This window comes from Octodon degus, unplaced genomic scaffold (genome assembly GCF_000260255.1).
Source record: "Octodon degus isolate 3935 unplaced genomic scaffold, OctDeg1.0 scaffold00054, whole genome shotgun sequence".
Classification (NCBI taxonomy): Eukaryota; Metazoa; Chordata; class Mammalia; order Rodentia; family Octodontidae; genus Octodon; species Octodon degus.
This window is the reverse complement of record NW_004524630.1, coordinates 11,262,788-11,273,194: the sequence shown is the minus strand read 5'-3', so window position 1 is coordinate 11,273,194 and position 10,407 is coordinate 11,262,788. Positions and strand designations below refer to the sequence as shown.

Genomic DNA, 10,407 nt, shown 5'->3' with positions numbered 1-10,407 from the left:
GCGGGCGCGTGAGGAGGGGCGCACCCCGCCCGGCCCGCGCTGCTGGGAATGACCCTCCCTCTGCCGCGCTAAGGGCCTGCCCTCCTTCCTGTTTGTGGAGTTCAGAGCGTCCTCGCTCCTCTAAGCTGGGAGTGAAATCAAAACAGGGACTCAGCGTCCTGGGCACCTCCCGTCCTCACCGAGGAGCGAGAACGGGGAGGGCGGGGCTCCCGACTGGACCCCAGCTGGGAAGCCGTGCACAGAGACGGCCTGGGCTCAGGTCATGGCAGTGTCCCGCAGCCGCAGCTCAGCCCACGCGGCGGTCCGAAGCCTGCCGTGTGCAGGTTTTTCAGGGTTCATGCGCGCTCTGCTCCCGGTCTCAGGCTTCCGGGGCCCAGGTGGCCTAGGAGATCGGGGCTCAGCGACTTAGCCGAGGTGTCCAGCCCGATGGAGCAGCCAGGCCCTCCTGGCAAAGAGCGTCTGCACCCCTAATCCCCCTCGACGCGGCCGCCGGGTTGAAGCGCCCCAGCCCTGGGCTCCTGTGAGCTCTCGTCCAGGCCCACCGTGGAGCAGTGCCCCCTGGCGCCCGTGCAGCGCTTTAGCCAACTGCCTAGCTCAGGCTCTTCCCGTTAAATATCCAAAAAGAGGTGCTGTTGAGTTTGATGTAGTTGGTTCTTTTCACAAGAAAGAGAAATTGCACACAAGTAGGAAACATAGGGTAATAAATGCACATGCAAATGTAAAGTGAATGAGGGAGATGAGAAGACGTGGGAACGGGGTGCGGTGGCTTATGTTGGAGGTCCCAGCTATGCTGAGGCAAGGCAAGGAGTCTGCAGAGCCCGGATCCAGGCCACCAGGACAACACAGCGAGACACTGTCACAACAGAACAGAACAGGAAGGACTGCGTTGTTAGGTTTCCTGCACACTGGGGCAGGCCTTTGTACCCGAGTCCATGGTACAAAGTGTGGTGTCCCAAATGCCATTGACTCACTTGTCTCTTTCTAATGCATGCATGAGACTGACATTATTTAATCCAGAGTCTAAAAGAGCTTAAGTTGAAAGTACTCAAACAAAAAGTGAAAAACAAATTTTGGGCCAGCTAGATAGCTCAGCGGACTAAGCCCCTGCTTGGGCAAGCCAGTGTTCTGGGTTCGATCACCTGCACCACAGGCCATGCCAGTCCCACCCCTGGGCACAGTGAGCCGACCACCGAGATGGAGCATGGTGGCACACACCTGTAATCGCAGCGCTGGGGAGACTGAAAACCGGAGGATCACTGTGAGTACGTAGTAAGATCCTGTACCAAATACATAAAATCAATCAATCAAAGAAAAAAACAGAAATGTTAAGAATTTGAGTGGAACATCACCAAAATTAGCAGAGAGAAATTCAGGGCTCCACCCTCAGCACGAACAACTGGCAAACAGCTGTCAGAAGCACCTTTTGTGGAATTCTAGACTCTTGCCACAACCTTGCAACAACCCAGGAAAGCGTAATGAACAAAGAAATTGCCCAGAGCCAGGCATAGCAGCACACGCCTCTGATCCCAGAACTCCAAAGCTGAGGCAGAAGGATCCCTGCAAGTTTGAGGTAAGGCTGAGCTATCTATGGTGAGTTCAAAGCCAATCTGGACTGCAGAGTGAGACCCTGTCTCACAAAAAAAAGAAGAGTTTTGCAACTGCTGTGTTACTGAGTGCTTTGCCATTTTAAATTGCCTGCTTGCTACACTCCCATCTCTAGATCCCTGGGGGCAGTTAGGCTGCCACTATGAACTCAGGGCAAGCCTCTGGTGCCAGAGAGCAGGCCACAGATGTGTTCCCAGAGATCCATTGGCTCCCATTTGGACTTGCCCAGGGGCTCCCTAAGGAAGTAGAGCAAGGGGTGACATTTGAGCTTTTACTGAAAGAATGTAAGAGGGAAAGTATTGGTTGCAGCAGCCAGACAAGCAATAAAACATTCTGGCAAGAAAGAGTTTAGGGGTCACAGCTGGAGAGGGGCCGGGTGCAGCGGCCATGGAGGGTCAGCGCTGGTTGCCGCTGGAGGCCAACCCTGAGGTTACCAACCAGTTCCTGAAACAATTAGGTCTACACCCAAACTGGCAGTTTGTTGATGTATATGGAATGGATCCTGAACTCCTTAGCATGGTACCAAGACCAGTCTGTGCAGTGTTACTTCTATTTCCTATTACAGAAAAGTATGAAGTATTCAGAACAGAAGAGGAGGAAAAAATAAAATCTCAGGGGCAAGATGTTACATCATCAGTGTATTTCATGAAGCAAACCATCAGCAATGCCTGCGGAACAATTGGACTGATCCATGCTATTGTGAACAATAAAGACAAGATGCACTTTGAATCTGGATCAACCTTGAAAAAATTCCTGGAGGAGTCTGTGTCAATGAGCCCTGAAGAATGAGCCAGATACTTGGAGAACTATGACGCTATTCGAGTTACTCATGAGACCAGTGCCCACAAAGGTCAGACTGAGGCACCAAATATAGATGAAAAAGTAGACCTTCATTTTATTGCATTAGTTCATGTAGATGGGCATCTCTATGAATTAGATGGGTGGAAACCATTTCCAATTAACCATGGGAAAACTAGTGATGAGACTTTACTAGAGGATGCCATAGAAGTTTGCAAGAAGTTTATGGAACGTGATCCTGACGAACTAAGATTTAATGCAATTGCTCTTTCTGCTGCATAGATTGTCAATGGAAACACTAAATACTGTATTATTTACAACAGAAGTTAAATTTTCGCTGCCATACACTAACCCAAAAATTTTGATATTTTCATTAACTTGACTGATTAAACTTTATGTGAATTAAACTTTGAAAAAAAAAAAGAAAGAGTTTAGGAGAGGAAATTTGGGAATGAGGTATGTTAAGAGCTCCCGGGCTGGGGATGTAATTTATCTTCTTAGTTCAGCGGTAGATCGCTTATCTGGCATGAGGCATCCCCAGTGCCTGAGGCTCAATCCCCAGCCATGAAAAAAAAAAAATAGGACTTTTTAAATTATTCATTACTTTATTTTAGGGACTGGGGAGCCAGCTCAGCAGCATACGTGCCGATCTGGCAAGTGCAAGGTCCCAAGTTCAATCCCCAGTACTGTATGCTGTGCCAGCCCCGGAACCCAAACACGCCATGCTGGCCAGGAACTGAGCATGATGCCTGTAATCCCAGCACGGGATGCTGAGACAGGAGGATCACTTCGAGTTTGAACTGCATCATGAGGCCCTGTATCAAATAATAATAATAACCTAAAAGGATCAGTACGTTTTAAAAACAACAACAGCAAGAAAACTCCTGCACTTACCACAGAATCAAGAAGGCTGCACACATACCTAGGGCAGGCTACCTGCTCCAAAAGACCCTGAAAAGGCCCTGCACCTTCACCTGTATTTGACCTTTGGCTGCAAACCTTCAGAAAGAGAGAGCTAAGACAGAATTATAAGCAGCCTGAGTATTCAGAGGGCCCCCAACACACAGGCTATTTGTAAAGACCAAGAGAGTGTTTTCCTCTTTCCTTTTCATGGTGGTGGTGGTGGGCTTTAGTCATTTAAGGAAACTCTGCTGAAACACCAGCTGCCCACCAAGCCAGTGGAACGGGCTTCAGTGGCCACACACACAAGTAATACAGACTTGGCAAAAGTAATTTCAAAAGGTCACCAGAGAAATAGCAGCCTACAACAATCACCAGCAGCAAACTCTGAGCAGAGGTGTGAGCCCTGGTTTACAGTTGATGCATTCTAATACTTGACATGCCTGGTAGTTGAGAAAACTTTATGAGGTCAACAAAAAAGGAAAAGGCTGGGCACAGTGGCGCACACCTGTACTCCAGTACTTGGGAAGCTGAGGCAGGAGGATCATGAGTTGGGCCACCCTGGACTATACAGTGAACTCAAGGCTAGGCTGAGACCCTGTAAAACAAAACAGCAACAATAAGAAAAGGGGGAAAAGTCTGAAAACTATAAGGCAGTTGATGCCTTGAGATCAGGAAAACCGAGTGGAAAAAAAAATGCACAGACCCTATGAGTCCTGTGGATGCTGTCAGGTAGACCGTGTGTATCGTGTGACTACCAGCTAGCTGAGGGGAGAAAGGGGAAGTGGGGCTGGGCTGGAAGAGCACCAAAGAGGGGTGCAGGGTGTGAGCGTTTCCGGGTGAAGAGGGGAGACGAACGGTGGACACGGGACTGCCACAGCAGGGAAGACTATGCTGAGAGGCACCGCACGCTGATCTAGTCACAGAACGCATGGCATCCACATACACTTCTAGACTGTGATGTGTGTTATGGTGAGTTCACCACCTTGAACAAATGAGATGATGCACTAGGGCTGCTATTTGTAGGGGAGCCCTGTGTGTGTGTGTGTGTGTGTGTGTGTGCGTGCGTGCGTGCGTGCGTGCGCGTGTGTGCGCACATTGCGGGGCATCCAGAAACTCTACTTTTCGTTCATTTTTCTCTCTTTTTTTTGTTTTTTGTTGTCCTTTTGAGACAGGGTCTCACAGCGCAGAGGCTGGCCTTGAGCTTGCTTTGTAGCACAAGCTGGTCGTGAGCTCACATCAGTCCTCCTGCCTTAGCCTCCAGAGTGCTGGGATTACAGGCAGGTGTCACCACTCTGGGCTCTCACTTTTCTTTCTGTGAATTTAAAAACTACTCTAGGATGGGGGTGTAAGCTAGGGGTAGCACACTCCCACAGCATGAGAAAGGCCCTGACTGGAGGAGGGTAAAGCTTAAAAGAATGAAGTTTTATAGAAGGAGAAGGAGAGGGAGGGGGAGGGGGAGGGGGAGGGGGAGGGGACATACTCTGGCATTCTGAAATGTAACTATGAAGAGAAACCTGGAGACTGGGCTGTAGCTCACTGGCAGTGTAACATCTGGAGGTTCTAGTTTCCATCTGCAGTAAAAACAAAATGGGAGGGGGAGGGGGAGGGGGAGGGGGAAGGAAAAGTTGTTTTTTGTTTTGTTTCAGAACTGGGGATTGAACTTGAGCCCTTGTGCTTGCCAGGCAAACGCTTGTTCTACTGAGCCATCTCCCCAGCCTAAGAAAAGGTTTTCTAGCAAAATGGAGACACTTGTTAGGTTAAGAAGCTGTAATAGTATGTTTTTTTCCAGTAGTTCTTAATCCTTCAGGTATATATTTTGCATTCAGTAAGATTTTCTGAAATGAAGAAAATTTTGTGTGTGATCTTAGGCGATCATTTTACTTTCTTTGCCTTTTCCTTTTTTGGATTTAAAAAGGACTATAAGCCAGGACACTGGGTGTAGGACCGTCATCCCAGAACTCTGGGAGAGGCTGAGGCGGGAGGATATGAAATTTGAGCACAGCTTGGGCAAGATTATGAAATCCTGCTTCAAAATTTTAAAAAACTAAAAGGCTGGGCATGTAGCTTAGTGCTGGAGTGGCCCAGGTTCCATCCCTACTAGCCCCCAAAGAAGACTAGAAATGGGGAAAATAGTGCACTAGAAAAACACTTTTTAAAAGATGGCAATATATTGGATGTCAGGAATAGAAAAGGATATATGACATTTATGGAGGGAGAAACAGCAAAACTGACAGAAATTACTTCTTAGTTATCACGCAAATAGTAACAAAGTTGGGTAGGGGATAGGTTATACAATTTCAACAAGATAGATATAAGACATTGCATGAGGTGAACAGAAGGAAATTTTATTTAACAGGTGAACCCAAAGAACTTGTGAAGTGCATGCGTAGTAAGTGTAAGGCCTTGGAATCAAAAAACATTACTGAAAGCAAAGAGGATCTAATGAAGTGGAAAGAAATCCACATTCAGGGATGGAAGACAATATGTTAAGGTGACAGCACTGCCCAAAGGGATCTACAGATCTAGTACACTTCCTCTTAAAATCCTAACAGCCTTTTTTGTAAAAATAGAAAGCTGATCCACAAATATATGCATAATTGTAGTGGGACTTGTGACAGCTAATCTGATTTTTCAGACTGCCTGGATGAAGAGATTCCTAGCATATTAATGAAGCACACCTCTAGGTGTGCCTGTGGGGGACAGTTCCAGGAATGACGGGTATGTCGTTCAGCAAAGTGAGGTGGGAAGACCGGTTGTGGGTGGCACCATCCAGCAGATGTGCAGTCCAGATTGGGTGAAAAGGGAAGAAGTCAGCCTGAATCCAGAAAGCTCCATTCTGCTTCAGGGGGGACAACTCTGCTATGGCCATCAACTGCAGAAGTCAGACTTCAGCTTAGCCTTTTAATGTGGATTCACATTGGCAAAGCTCTGGGAAGCCTCGAGGTCTCCAGTCTCAGCCTGACGCTGCATCTGTGGTCCTTCTTGTCCTGGGCTGGGGTCTTGTTATCAGGCTCACTGCTCCTGGAATGAGCAGCTGCTGGGTCCTCTGGCTTTCTAGCATGTGGCCGTTATGGACTACCTGCCTCTGGCAAGGTATCTGTGCATTTTATCCATGTTCTAAGACTTTGTGAGGATGAGTTTAAGGGTTACAGAATAATTAATCTGATGCAGAAAATTTCAAGGCAACCCCGTGCTCAGGTAGTGACATTCGTCAAATTTATAATAAGAATCAGGAACAAAAATCAGGCATAAACTTTCAGTTTTTCAACTAGAAAAAAAGCATATATCAGATTGAGGCCAAAGGGAGTGATTGCTGAAGAGTTAAGCACCAAGACTCCACCCATTGTAGCCTTAAGGGGACAAAAGTATAAACCTTTCATTTGAGAAGAGAGGCTCTGGAACCCTTAATTGGGAAGGGTCACTTAGGAAACTGATTCCCTGAGTTGTGTTTCCCCAGTGCTCAGCCATTTGGGTAATCAGAAGACAATGCAGCCATGGTCCAAGGGTCCCTCACTACTGCTGCTGCTGTTATCGTGCATGTGATGCTGATTGTTTAGGCATGCACAGGGCAAGAGCTAAGGAGTAAGGAAGGTTTCCTTTCAGATGTTTTGTATGTATGTATGGTACTAAGGATTGAATCCAGGGCCTTCACACTGAGCAATATCTTTAGACTATTTTTTAAATATTTATTTATTTATTTGTCTATATATTGGCAGAGTCTTGCTCTGTAGACCAGGCTAGCAAAGAACTCATTATGTAGCCCAGGCTACCCTCAAAATCAAGGCAATCCTTCTGCCTCAGCCAGCTAATTGCTAGGATTACACGCATGTCCCACTATTTGTGGCCAAATTTTTATTTATTTTGAGACAGGGTCTCATTAAGTCACTAAGTTGCCAAGGCTAGGTTTGAACTTGTAGTATTATTGCTTCAGCATCCCAGAGTGCTGAGATTATAGGTGTAATCCTGGCTTCACTCACTACTCTTCAAACTCTTGAATGAAACTGAAAGAGAAGCAATATTCCTAAAGTCATTCCTGGAAACAAGCATTACCCTTATACCAAAACCAGAGATGAATCCAACCAAAAAAGAGAACAGAAACAAATCTCCTCAATGATCATAGATGCAAAAATCCTTAATAAGATACTGGGAAACAAAATGCAACAAGAAGATTATGTACCATGACTAAGTTGGATTCACCCAGGGATTCAGGGATGGTTCAGCATACTCAAATCAATAAATGTAGCACACCACATTAACAAAAGACAAAAGCCACAGGATCATCTCAATAGATGCAGAAAAATCATTTGAGTCTTTACCCTTCATGATTTTAAAAAAACACAAAAAATTGGTCTTTAACTTAATCTGATAAAAGCCACTTATGACAAACCAATAATTAACATCATATTAAATGGTCAGAAATTGAACACTTCCATTTGAAAATCAGGAACAAGACAAGGATGCCTACTACCAGCACTTCTTTTCAACATAGTTCTGGAAATATCAGCCAGAGCAGTTAGACAAAGAGAAAGAAATAAAATACAGATAAGAAAGGAAAAAGTGGGGCTGGTGAGATGGCTCAGTGGTCTAAAGCACCTACTTAGAACAAGCTAAGCTAAGCAAAGCACAGGGACCACGGTTCAATCCCCCAGCAACACATGCCAGCCAGCCCCGCCCCCTGGTGGGCTGAGCTGGCCACACACACACAAAATAAATAAATAAATGAACAAATGAATACATAAAAATTAAAAAAAAAAAAAGAAAGGAAAAAGTTAAAGTATCATTGTATGTAGATGACATAATACTCTACAAAGACCCCAAAAATTCCACTGAAAGGCTCTTAAAATTAACAAATTCAGCAGCATAATAGGATACAGAGTCAACACTCAAAAATCAGTGGCATTCCTGTACACAAATAACAAACTCACTGAGAGAAAAATTAGGGAAACTACAATTTTCACAGCAGCATCAAGAAAAATGAAATGCTTAATAATCAATGTAACAAAGCTGGGCATGTTAGCATACACCTGTAATCCCAGCACTTAGCAAGCTGCAGCAGGATTGTCATGAGCTAAAGGCCAACCTGGGCTACATAATGAGTTCAAGGCCAGTCACAACTACATAATGAGACCTTTGTCTCAAAAAACAAGAAAAAAGAAACCCAAAATAATCTAACAAAGGAAGTAAAAGTTCTATACATAGAAAAGTATAGTGCTCTGAAAAAAGAGATTGAAGGTTAAACAAGGTACCTAATGGAGGATAGATGATGGTAAATAGGAAAAACATATTCAAACACAAAGGGGAACAATGGAGGGAGAAGAGGAAGGAAGGGGGCTGGGGAGATAGCTGAGTGGCTTAAGCACCTGCCTGGCAAGCACAAGATCCTGAGTTCAATCCCTAATACAAGCAAAGAAAGAAGGAAGGAAGGAAGAAAAAAATGGAAACAAAGCTTGTGTAAATGGACAGGGGAAGAAGGGGTGAAAGGATAGAGAAAAAGGAAGATATGTAAAAGAAGAATCAGATATATTATTCCCTATGATGAATGCAATCAATATGCCTGACCAATATGTACTAATAAAGTTTTTTAAATTCCCATTCCAAAATGGAGGAGTGGTGAATAGAAGGGACTTGCACCAAAACCCAGTAGAACAAACATGAACTTGGTAGCTCATGTCCACCACCTGGGCGGTGGGGGTGCGCTGTGAGTGCCAAGGGGCTCGTGCAGCCCTGTTGCTGGGAACTTGCTGGCTGCAGCCCACGTGGCCACTCTGCTGCCCGGCTTCGCTCACTCCCTGTGGTCTTGTTTCATCAGCTATTCCACATTCCTAGCACTTCCAGCCTTCTGGGGTTTCCGCGTCACCTTCCGCCCCCCTCTCACAGCTCCATGTATCAACTGTCAGTGCCTGCCGGCAGAGACCAGGGCCTGCTCATACGTTTTTGCCTCTTCTAAAATCTGGGCAGGAACTTTGTGACCCCATAACTCGTGCATTCTGTATGTCCTGGCACCCTGTGGGAGAGGCTGGTTTCTACTACCCTTTGTACAGTAGTCAGGCACACTGCAGTCAGGAGAAGCAGTTCTTGGTGGATGGTTCAACTTGGAGAAGTAGTTCTTTAGGAAGCTGTGAATAAGCCGGGCACCATGGGGCTTTCTTTTCAAAGTAGAATCAAAATAAATAAAAAACAAATCAGGGTCCAGGGAGGTAGCTCAGCAGCATAAGTGTCTGCCTGGCAAGCCCAAGGTACTGAGTTTGATCCCCTTCCCCCCAAAAACCCCATAAATCAAAGACAAATAATAGCTAAAACTATTCAACTCAGAAGAAAAGTTTTTTGTGAACTTCAACCTAGCAACAGATTCTTTTTACTTTATTTTAGTTTTTATTTTTATTGTTTTTGATACAATAACTACAGGGTCTCACTGTGCAGTTCAGACTCATAGTGATCCTCCTCTCGGCCTCCCCAGTGCTGGGATCACAGGCATGCACCATCACCCTGGTTTTGGTGCCTGCACGGTATACCTGGGATTCCGGGACTGGCATGGCCTGTGATGCCAGGGATCAAACCCGGGTCCTTGTAGTTGCCAGGCAGGTGCTTAGACTGCCAAGCTATCTCCCCAGCCCCAGATTCTTTTTTTGAAATTTTAAAAAATCGGTATATGCTTCCAGTATACAACAGCTCTCTTTATTTGGGGGAAATGACACAGATGCCTGCGTATTCTGGGGACTGACCCCAAGGTGTTCACACTGGTCTCCATCTGCTGCACATTTCATCCTTTTAAGACTAAGTCACTAAGTCACCTAGCGTGGGCTTGAACTTGTAATCCTTCTGCCTCAGATCAGAGTGCGAGGATTGCGGGCTGTGCCACCACACCTGATGGTGTCTTGGTCATTTTCAATCCGCAGCCTGTCTGCTCACCTCCAATCTTCCCTGATTTGCTGTGTACCAGCATAGCTCTTGGAGTTTGGGGGGGTGGGGATGGTGAGAGGATGGGAAAAATAAAGGTAAGAGAAAAAACTGAGGTCAGGTGGAGTCCTGATGGGAGGAAAGGAACTGTGCAACCACCCTATACATTTGACAAAGTTAGTGTCACGTGACATCATCTTGCCT

General features: G+C 45.8%; 1 pseudogene; it reads left to right on the top strand.

The window, feature by feature from the left end:
* The first annotated feature begins 1,970 nt into the window (after window positions 1–1,970).
* LOC101560872 lies at window positions 1,971–2,810 on the top strand (annotated as a pseudogene).
* The last annotated feature ends 7,597 nt before the right edge of the window (window positions 2,811–10,407 follow it).